Source organism: Rattus norvegicus, unplaced genomic scaffold (genome assembly GCF_021556685.1).
Source record: "Rattus norvegicus strain SHRSP/BbbUtx unplaced genomic scaffold, alternate assembly SHRSP_T2T unassigned-0000112, whole genome shotgun sequence".
In the NCBI taxonomy this organism is placed as follows: domain Eukaryota; kingdom Metazoa; phylum Chordata; class Mammalia; order Rodentia; family Muridae; genus Rattus; species Rattus norvegicus.
In genome coordinates this window covers 220,001-231,895 of record NW_028238833.1, presented here as the reverse complement: position 1 = coordinate 231,895, position 11,895 = coordinate 220,001, and positions in this window count along the sequence as shown.

Genomic DNA, 11,895 nt, shown 5'->3' with positions numbered 1-11,895 from the left:
CCACCACACAGAACCTCTAGATCTCGGGATCCCCTTCTGCCAGCACCAGTGGCAAGGGCACAGCTCCCCAGAGAATTAACTCGATCCGAACATAAGCGCGACAAGAAATTAAAAGTTAAATCGGAAGTGAAACTGAAAATGAAATTTTGGCCGAAAATAAAATAAAATGAAAGGTATAAGTTTTGTGACAATCAAATCATAAATCCCAATTGGGCAAAAAATAAAATTACAAAGTCAAAATTTTGTCCAGTCCACTGTGCTCCTGTGGAATCCCTCCCTGGAACTTGCTCGGTAGAGTAGTCTAGTCCCAAACTCACAGAGGTCTGCCCTGCCTTTCTCTGAAACCTACAGAGCCAGTCAAAACCTACAATCCTTTGTTGTTTGTTTGGCAGTTTGGCAGTTTGTTTGTTCCTGGACAAAAATGTGGGCTCTCTCTGATTCCTATATGTCTGCATGCCAGAAGAGGGCACCAGAACATAAGAGGACACACCACACAGCTCCTGAGAATCCAGAGGGTTTTTTTTTGTTTTGTTTGTTTTGTTTGTTTTTTCTTCCTTTTCTTTTTTTCCGGAGCTGGGGACCTTGCTCTTCCCAGGGCCTTGCGCTTGCTAGGCAGCGCTCTACCACTGAGCTAAATCCCCAACCCCGAGAATCCAGGTTTTTGACCAAAACAAAAAACAACAACAGGGGCTGGAGAGATGGCTCAGCGGTTAAGAGCACTGACTGCTCTTCCAGACGTCCTGAGTTCAATTGCCAGCAACCACATGGTGGCTCACAACCATCTGTAATGAGATCTGATTGATCTCTTCTGGTGTGTCTGAAGATAACTGCAGCATACTCAGATAAATAAAAAACAAATCTAAAAAAATTAAAAACAACAACAAAAAACACAAAAACAAACAAACAAACAAAACCCCCAAAACTAACAACCTAGAGGGTAGATATCTGCCTGCCCAGGTCTTCTAGTGCTATTTAAGGCTTCCTGTAGATAATAAAGCTTGTGTATCTTTTATCCAGGAACAGAATCATCAAGGCAGGGTAGGAGAGAAGCCCTGTTTGGGATTAAACGTTTCTACAACGTAACAGGAGGAGGCGGAGGGAGAGGGGCTCCTCAGACATAAATCTAAAATAGTACAATGGATCATTTTGAAGGCGTGTGGGTGAGGGTGACTGGAGACAGAGTTTTTCTCTGAGTGAGTGTGGAACTCACTGTCCCTGAGCTCAGCCTGTGATGAGAGAGAGAGAGAGAGAGAGAGAGAGAGAGAGAGAGAGAGATCGAATTTTCTGTGTCTCTCTGTCTCTGTCTGTCTGTCTCTCTCTCTCTGTGTCTGTCTCTCTCTCTCTGTCTCCCTGTCTCTGTCTCTCTCTGTCTCTCTGTCTCTCTCTGTCTCTGTCTCTCCCCCTCCCCCATGCGTGTGTTTGTGTGTTCAACCGAGGAGGCAATGGCAGATAAATGTCTGCCCCTCCTCTGTAAGCCAGGCCACTCCATTACTGCCTTTCCTTTTTCTTAGTTTGTTTGGTTTATTCCAAGTTAATTGTATCTGTTTCTTTATTTTCCTCCTCATTTCTTTAGTTGAGTCAGGGGTCTTTGCACAAAAGCCCTGGAAATCAGTACCTGGATCAGGTCTGCAGCCTGCTCACAGAGTTCTACCCACCTTCACCTCTCAAGTGATGCAATCAAAGACATGCAGCACCACACCTGGCTTCTTTTCACATGTACATTTACTTTAGTTCCAATGCTCATTCAGGTCTGAGAGACGGGGGAGGGAAGGAGGGAAGAGAGACAGAGAGTGACAGAGAAACAGTTGACCGAGAGGGAGAATTGTAGGTTAATTATTGTTCCGTCTCCTCAATCACGGTCTACTGGTCGCCATCGTGGCAACCATGCCCCGCAACCCTACCTTCGGTAAGATCAAGCATAATGGCGGCAACCATATAATTCCTGCTTAGTCGCACTGAACACTCCGGTCATCACTACCTGTGGAGAATTGTAAGGGGGCTCCTCTGGTCTAGAGAGTAGTACCCTTGAATGAAATGAGGATCACAGCAAGCATTATTTGTTTTGAGATATAAGATGTGGAAAGAACTATATGTGTGGATTTACAGACAGACAGACAGACAGACAGACAGACAGACAGACAGACAGAGAGGACAGGACAGGACAGGACAGGACAGGACAGGACAGGACAGGAGAAAAAAACAAGAACACAAACAAAAACTCAAAATGGAAGTCCGGTTCCAAATAGTCTCTGTCTGCCCTGTCGCTCTAGTGTTGGTGGTCCAGGTTATAAAAGCTTATACATGGGTGGGTGCGGGAAGTGCTGCTGGGTGTTCAGTTCAGGTCCAAGATTATTGCGGGTAACTAGACAACAAAGAAAGCAGTTAGACTGACTCCTACAGGTTCTGAGTGTGTTATCACACAGAAGAGCCTAACAGAATATGTAATGAATTCTGGCAGCAACAGCAGAAACAACCAATGAGAAAGTGTCCTTATAATACTAGCAACTGCAACAAAATGGCAGACTAGCCAGCTAACAGTTCCCTAGCCATTAACTCATCTGACATAGGCCTTCTTCACGTTGCATCTAGATAGGTCTTCCTGTCTTCCTCTCCAGTGTGTGTGTGTGTGTGTGTGTGTGTGTGTGTGTGTGTGTGTGTGTGTGTGTGTGTAAAGAGAGAGAGAAGGAGGGGGGAGAGAGAGAGAGAGCTTTAGAGAGAGAGAGCTTTAGAGAGAGAGAGAGCTTTAAAATCAGCACTCAAGCCTTTTCTCTTCCTATCCCTATCCCCTCCCCCCAAACCAGCAGCAAAGCCACCAGCACTCGAGAGACAGAGGAAGATGAAATCTCTAGTCTGAGAAACAAGAGGAGGTAGATAAACATACCCCCCCTCTCTCCTTCATAATTTGTTAAAGTGTTCCCTTTGTGTTGTGTGGACTCTACTGTATTAAGCAAGTTTCACATCGTACTATCTCCAAAGAGGAGTCAACAGTCTCTTGGCGTGCAGGCAGTTGTTGCCTGCTTTAAATATTTTTTGGTGTGTTTGTTTGTTTGTTTGTTTGTTTGTTTGTTTGTTTGTTTGTTTCAAAACCGAGGGCCTGCCTGCGTTCAACAGATCCAAACCCAGTTCTCAGAGGGGAAAATGGAGTCAAGTCCGAAGTCACTGGCATTTAGGTCATCGGCCATTGACAGTCATAGGAGATGGGAATATCGTCCTTTCTCCAATGGAGACTCACCTGGGTATGCATCAACCACATCTAAGGGCAGGCCTGGGTTAGTACGGGGTGGTGGATGGGGAGGAAGGATCTGGAAAGAGCTTTGCGATGGGAAACTATGATCAGAATGTTGCACAGAAAACAAAATTTGTACTTAAAAAAAAAAAAGGCTCCCGATATCTATCCAAAAATGAAAGGAAATAAAAACCGACATCAGAACTTTACTAACTGCAAATGCTCCATCTCCCTGTATCCAACCACTCCACTCCCAGATAGGTAGATGATAGTTTGCACTTCTGTCCCAGTTGGGCTGTCGAGGTTAAGGGAAGGGGAACCACCTCTGTGGTTATGTGATCCACACACGAAATAAAATAAAAGGAGCGGATAAACGTGCCTGGCATTTTAAGATGCTCAATTTCTTTGCAAGCTTCATTTTGTTTCATTCTTTTAAAGGTTTACTTATTTATTTTCACTTACATTGAGTACACTAAAGCCCTTTTCACATACACAGGGCAGTAGAGTGCATGGGATATCCCTTTGCAGAGGGTTGTGAGCCACCATGTGGTTTCTGTGGAATCGAACTCAGGACCTCTGGAAGAGCAGAGCGGTGAGTGCTCTTAACCTCGGAGCCATCTCTCCAGCCCTTGACAAGCTTTATTTAACTAAACATTAAACATGAATCAGAAACGCCAAACCCTGTACATATATGGTCCAGATTCACCCTTACTTAGAAATCCCCGAGCTGGCAGGGCGAGGCTGGGAATTGAGAGTGAGCAAAAAGGAGTCTGCCTCTTTCCCCCAGGGTGTGCTATCAACTCCATTACCATTTCCAAACAGCTGGGTGTGAGTCTAACTAAGGTTTCCTTCAGTCAGACATTTGCCAGGAGCCGGAGCCCTGACAGGACAGCGAGAGCGATGATCAGACATCATTTCACAGTGAAATCATCACTCGCTGATTTCAGGCAGAAAACTTTAGAAAACTCTAAACTCTAAAGAGGCACTGAAGCGTGCTAGGGCAGCAGCAGTACTTCCCCGACTGACCTTCAGGAACCTGCATATTCTCCAGCCCCGCCCCACCCCACCCCCTCTCAGCTAGCTCCTGTCCACCCCTCCCCCTCCCCCACATACAGGGAGGAGGCCTTGTGTGGGGGGCGGCGGGGAGATGCAACTCTCTCGTTTTTTTTTTCCTTTTCTTTTTTCTTTTCTTTCTTTCTTTCTTTCTTTCTTTCTTTCTTTCTTTTTTTTTTCTTTTTTTTTTTTTTCTTTTTCCGTAGCTGGGGACCGAACCCAGGGCCTTGCGCTTGCTAGGCAAGCGCTCTACCACTGAGCTAAATCCCCAACACCCGCAACTCTCTCTTGAGAGATAGTTCGGGTCTCCCAAACAAATACATAACTAGAAACTTCATTTGTTTACTTTATTTCATCGAGCATACCATGGAAGAGGGAAAAGGAACAGGGAAGCTAGGCCAACTGGTCGAGCTCCTCCTTTCGTTTTGTTTCAAAAAGGAAAGGAAAAGCCAAAGAACCCCCTCTTTTTGGTGAAAGGAACAGAATGGTGAAAGTTGAAACATCGGCTCGCCACTTAATACTTTGGCTTTTAATAAAAGGGACAACAGATCTCCCTCCTATTTGGTTAAAAAAAAAAAAAGGAATTAAAACACCACAAAAACGTGCTGTCAGCCAGATTCCCTTTAAACCTCCGTTATACAGGAAGACGGGTTTTTTTTAAGCATCATTTTAAATATATAAATATGTATTTGTGTGTGTGTGTGTGTGTGTGTGTGTGTGTGTGTGTCCGTCCGTCCGTCCGTCAGTCAGTCAGTCAGTCAGTCAGTCAGTCAGTCAGTCAGTCAGTGTCTTCTGTATGGAGAGGATGTGCTGACTCTGAAGCTATGATCTAGACACTTTCTAGATCACAGTTAAAAAGTTTTTAATAACTGTGTGAAGGAGACAGGTAGGGGTGTGTGTGTGTGTGTGTGTGTGTGTGTGTGTGTGTGTGTGTATGCATGCATGCATGTGGGGGAGGGGAGGCTTTGATATCAGCACTCAAGCTTTTTTACTTCCTATCCCAATCTCCCCAAACTACCATCAAAGCAGCACTAGGGAGGCAGAGAAAGGTGAATCTGAGAGTTTCAGTCCTTCCCGCCCTACAGACGAATACAGAGAAACCCAGTCTGAGAAACTAGGGGAGGGGGAGGGGGAGAGAAAGAGAGAGAGAGAGAGAGAGAGAGAGAGAGAGAGAGAGAGAGAGATCAAATTCTCTTGTGTCTGTCTCTGTTTTTCTCTATTCTCTCTCTCTCTCTCTCTCTCTCTCTCTCTCTCGTTGTGTGTGTGTGTGTGTGTGTGTGTGTGTTTGTTTGTTTGTTTCAAAACCCAGAGCCTGTCTGTAACAGATCTAAACACAGTTCTTGAAGGGGAAAATGGAAACAATTCCATAGTCTCTGGCAATGAAGTCATCTCCCATTGAAAACCACAGGAGAGGGGAATATTGTCCTCAACTAGGCATATATCAACCAGTATTTCACAGGCAGACCTTCAGGGAGGTGCAGATTCACCAGCCCTACCCTCCCTCCCATCCCCCAGCATCCCTGCTCATCTCCTGTCCACCATTTGTTGATTCATTGTTGCTGTTGCTGCTGCTGCTGTTGTTGTTGTTGTTGTTGTTGTTGTTGTTGTTGTTGTTGTTGTTGTTCCTGGTGTGAAGAACACTGTGAGGTAGCCTTCCTCTAATAAACCCTCTGGTCTTTAGGGATCCTTCACCCACTCACTCTCTGCCAGACTGAGTTCACAGCAGAAAACGCGTTTTTGAGAGAAACATGTTCCTGGTCCTGTGTGCCCATATTGAGGGAGGCATGAGAAAGGGATAACAAGGAAGGGAGACCCGGCAGTGGTAGGGGGCTGGGATGGGGTCGGGGGTGGGTGTCCTAGCTTGCTAATCCAACTGACCCACTTGCTGTGTAAATAAATATTTTGCATTCTGTGTCCCTTGTTTGATTTCTCACTAAATTCCAGATTGTCAATCTCCCTGTGTCGATTGCACAAGAACCCAAATGGGGATGCTGGGTGGTGAGCTGATTCCTCCCTAGAACACCTGTGCACTCTCTCATAGTCTCTAAGCTCCTTGCTGGACTCTTTTGGGCTTGGACCTGGCTGTCTGTAAGCCAGGAAGGAAGGAAGGAAGGGAGGGAGGGAGGGAGGGAGGGAGGGAGGGAGGGAACAGGCCTCAGTTGAGAATCCCAATTTTCTAGTTCACTGCATCTGATGGCTGGCTGACCCTTCCAGGTGAATTGTATTTTTTTTTCCTTTTCACTCCTTTATTTGAGTCAGGGGTGTCTGCACATAGACCTGGAAATCAGTACCTAGATCAGGCCTGCCTGCCTGCCTGCCTGCCTGCCTGCCTGCCTGCCTGCCTGCCTTCCTCTATCTCACAGAGACACAGTTCTAAACACCTCTGCCTCTTGAATGATGGAAATAAAGACATGCACGAACACCTGGCTTCCTTTCATTGTACATTTAGCCTAATTTCAGTTTTATTCATGTCTGGGAGGGAGACTTGCTTGTGTGCTGTAGTTCAATTCCTTTCACTGTGTGGTTTCCCCACCACCTTGGCCACCATGCCACGTGGAAGAGAAGAAGAGATGAACCATATTGTTGGCACCCATATAACAAACACTTGGTTGCTTCCTCTGAGCCCTCTGAGTATCCTTACATCTCTGTATTTTAAAGTGGTTTTGTTTTGTTTTTTATTGCTGTCAAACTCTCTCTCTCTCTCTCTCTCTCTCTCTCTCTCTCTATCTATCTATCTATCTATATGTGTGTGTGTGTGTGTGTGTGTGTGTGTGTGTGTGTGTGTGTGTGTGTTTTTTTTTTCTCCCCCAGAGCTGAGGACTGAACCCAGGTCCTTGAGCTTGCTAGGCAAGGACTCTACCACTGAGCTAAAACCCCAACCCCTATCTCTGTGTTTTAAAAAGTAGACTCTGGAGCAATACCGGGCAGGTCTCCAAGGCGGGTCCTTCGCTTTATTTTATTCTTTTTGTTTTTAATTGTTAAAGATTTGTTTGTTTGTTTGTTTGTTTTATGTCTATTCGAGTACCCTGTAGGTGTCTTCAGACACCCCAGAAGAGGGCATGATTGACAATTACAGATGGTTGCAAGCCGCCATGTGTTGGCTGGGTATTGAACTCAGGACCGCTGTAAGAGCAATCAGTGCTCTTAACGACGGTGCCATCTCTCCATCCACCTACTTTATTTTATTCTCTATGCTCTCTTGTGCGAGTCAAGGTCAAGCAGGCAAGAAACACCCAAACAGATTGGTCCATCACCACTTTCTGAATTCTTTTTGTTGTTGATGTCAGGGATGTAAAGCAAGTTTACCCATGAAGAATTGTAAGGGAGTCCTTCTGATTTAGAGAATAGCAGCCTTGAAATGAAATGAGAATCACAACAAGCATTTGTCTTATTGTTTTTGTTTTTTTCTTCCTTTTTCTTCGGAGCTGAGGACCGAACCCGGGGCCTTGTGCTTCCTAGGCAAGCGGTCTACCACTGAGCTAAATCCCCAACCCCTACATTTGTCTTAAAGTCTGAAAAACACAAAACAAAACAAAACAAAACAAAACAAAACAACAACAACAACAACAACAACAACAACAACAACCAAGAACAAACCATGAGACCGCAGAAATCCTCAGGCGGAGGAGTAAGGAGCTAGTTTTTATTGGTTAGGGTATTATTTGGTCGGGTGGGGGTAGGGGTGGGGGTGGGGGTGGGGGTGGGGGTGTTGTCCTTCCTACACCTCTCTTGCATGAATGAGCTGAACATTACTTAAGCTTGTGTCCAAAACTGTCCATTTTTTAGATTGATCCCAGGAGGGAGGGAGCGAGCCGGGGATACAGCACACCCTCTCTGGCCTCAGAGGTCCAGGCTCCCGCTGGCAGGGCCCGAAGGGACTCCTGGGGGAAAAAATAAAGTCTCCGAGGCACCACCTAGCCGGTTTTATTCTTGAAGAAAAGCAAACATACATAATGGAATAAGGGAAAGAAAAAACCCTGTTTTCTATATACACAAGCAGTCGTAATTTGTTATAGTGTCCCCTTTGCGTAGTTTGGATTCGATGACTTTATTTTATCAAGCAAGTTTTAAACAGCGGTAACTCCAAAGAGGAGTCAACAGCCCCTTTAAGTGCAGTCAGTCATTGACCCTTTGGTCTGTCTGTCTGTCTGTCTGTCTGTCTGTTTCAAAACGAGGGAGGGCCTGCCTGCCTGCCTGCCTGCCTGCCTGCCTGCCTGCCTGCCTGCCTGCGTGCCTGCATCAGATCTAAATACAGTTCTCAGAGGGGAAGACAGAGACAAGTCAGAAGTCACTAGCACTCAATGGACGACCACCAACCTAAGGGCAGGCCTAGGGTAGAATTTGATGGACGGACGGACGGACAGACGGACGGACGGACGGATGGACAGATGGACAGAAAGGATCTAGGAGGAGCTTTGGGAAAGATGAAAAGCCTCCATTTCCCCCCAAAAGAACGAGCCCCAACAGCTGGGCTCTTCGAGATGAGTTATAAGGGGAACCACACATACAGTTTTGTATCACACATACAGTTTGTCATCATCCGTCAATACCAGGTAGACTTTTCAACGTATGTAGGTAGCTGTTGTCAGGTCAGTCCTTTACTAAGCCTCATGTAAGCTCTGCAGGGTAAGCCTCAGGAATTCATCTGTGCGTCCCGCAGGGTATGCTTTCTTGCTTTGTTAAAGGCTAGACTTTGGTTGCTGTCTGTCTGTCTGTCTGTCTGTCTGTCTGTCTGTCTGAATGAATGAATGAATGAATGAGCGAGGGAATGAACGAATGAGGAGGGGATGCACATGCCTATGGTTTTAAGATGCTTAATTTCTTTACAAGGTTTATTTATTTAAACATTAAACATTGGGGTTGGGGATTTAGCTCAGTGGTAGAGCGCTTGCCTAGGAAGCACAAGGCCCTGGGTTCGGTCCCCAGCTCCGAAAATAAAATAAAATAAAATAAAATAAACATTAAACATTAATCGGAAATAATGGAGTCAGCAGTTAAGAGTTCTGACTGTGTTCTTCCAGAGGTCCTGAGTTCTATTCCCATGGTGGCTCACAACCCTCTGTTATGGGATCGATCTGCTGTGTGTCCGAAGACAGCTGCAGTGTGCTGTTTGTAGGGTAAAGAAAAAAATACTAAAGAAGAAAAAAAAAAAAAGAGAGAGAAAAAGTTAGAAGCACCAAGTCAAGTCATGTAAATATTGCCCACATTCGGATTTAGACATGCCTGAGCTGTCAGGGCGAGGCTGGGTGAGAGCGAATCAGTGAACGATCGGACTCTTCCTCTCTCTGTGAGGGTGTGTCATGAACTCTATTACCATTTCCAAAGAGTTAGGTATGCTGGAGCGAAGTGGACCGGAAAGCCAAGGGAGGAGAGGTATGCCTACACGAGTCCACCCCCCCGCCCCCCCCCAGGAGACATCCTCGAGTGGTGGGGGGAGGGGCGAAGGTGTGGAGGGATAATTTCCAACAAATAAATCCCAACAAATAAATTACTAGAGACTTGATTCATTGATTTACTTTAAATTTATTGAGTGTATCGGGAAAGAGGGAAAATGGGTCAAGGAGGGAGGGAGGGAGGGAGGGAGGGAGGGAGGGAGGGAGGGAGGGAGGGAGGGGAGAGAGGGATATCTTTTCCTCCAAATCGGCTGGTATGTAGTCTCAGTGCGTCAGAAAAAAGACTGCTTCTGGCCTCCTTTCTGATTACCCCAAGGCAGTCTGGTCACCGTGCTGTAATAGAAAGGGAAACCACAGTCAAGTCATGGGAGCGAGCGAGCAAGCAAGCAAGCAAAAATCATAAACAAAAGCAAAAACACGTCTGTTAAGTTGAGCAGAGCAGAGCAGAGCAGAGCAGAGTAGGGCAAAGCAATACAAGGTCACATTCCACAAAGGCTGATATAGTCTGCCATCTTGGTCTACAGAGTGAAAAGTAGAAGGAGAAAATGAATATCGCTTTGTGTGTCACAAAGTTTTTAAGTTGTAAGGAACATTGCAGGGCTAAACCTTCAAATCCTCAAACCACCCAACCCAAGCTTTCCTCCTCCTCATCCTCCTCCTCCTCCTCCTCCTCCTCACCCCCCATTGCCCCCCCCCCGTGTGTGTGTGTGTGTGTGTGTGTGTGTGTGTGTGTGTGTGTGTGTGTGTGTTTGCGCACGAGCTCGAGCTCGGGCACGCATTTCTTTCACTGCACAACCATCATTGGAGGACGTTTAAATAAACACGAATGAATCAGACAGGCAGACAGACAGGGGCCCATAATGGATCCCTACAACTCGGTGGTGGTGGTGGTGGTGGTGGTGGTGGTGGTGGTGGTGGTGGTGGTGGTGGTGGTGGTGGTACACACCGATTTGTTGACCTCTTTCTTTTAAAGAAAGGACAAGAAACAAAGAGAAATAAAAATGAAGGAATATAGACCTAGCCAAATATTATTTTATTCCCTCCTTCATGGAGCGACAAGAAGATTTATTCATCAACCTTCGTCTAGAATAAGAAAGTAATTGCAAATGAAATCGAGCCATCTTACTGTAATAAGATGTTATCGAGAGAAAGGGGAATTGGATACTGGATCCATTGCTGCCCCCCCCACACACAAATTGGAAAGAAAAGCAACTCCCCAGATCGCTCAACTAACGAGGCTTATTTAAAACTGAAAAAGAGGGCTGGAGAGATGTCTCAGCGGTTAAGAGCCCTGGCCGCTCCTCCAGAGGTCCTGAGTTTTCAATCCCCAGCAAGCACATGGTGGCTCCCAACCATCGGTAATGGGATGAGGCCTTCTTCTGGTGTGTCTGAAGATAGTTACAGTGTACTCATAGTCACAAAATAAATAATTCTGGAAAAGAAGAGGAAATAACTTTTAAAAAAAAGAAAGGAGGCTGACTGGTCGACCTTCCTTCCCTCCCTCCCTCCCTCCCTTCCTTCCCTCCTCCCTCCCTCCCTCCCTCAGGTTCGTACCTAGGAACTCATGCACACACAGCCACACCCCCCCCACACACACATATATTTAATATTCAATATTTATAAAAAATACGACTGGAGAGATGGTGAGAACAATGGAAAGCAGAGAACTATTCAGCTGACCAATTGATACCTTCAGTTTGCTTATAATGGAAGGGACAACTGGCCGACCCTCCCCTGTCACACACACACACACAGAGAGAGAGAGAGAGAGAGAGAGAGAGAGAGAGAGAGAGAGAGAGAGAGAGAGAGAGAATTGAATGTAAACCAAAGGGGGGGGGCGGAAACATAGTACTGGGGTTGGGGATTTAGCTCAGTTGGTCAGTGGTAGAGTGCTTGCCTAGCTAGCAAGCGCAAGGCCCTGGGTTCGGTCCCCCAGCTCCGAAAAAAAGAGAAAGAAACAAAAACAAAAAAATCATAGTACTGCAAGTACCAGTCACTGCTTTGTATGTAAGGCATAGGACAACTAGTCGACCTCGTTTTCCAACTGGTCGATATATAATATATTTTATATATTATATATTATATATTATAGATATATCATTAATAAATTGAAAAAAAAGAGCCAGAAGTCAATACCAGGTGGATCGAGTAAACTACACGTCGCCATATGTTAGGGACATCTGGTCGACCTAGGACAATTGGAGAGGGATCATCAAAGGCAAA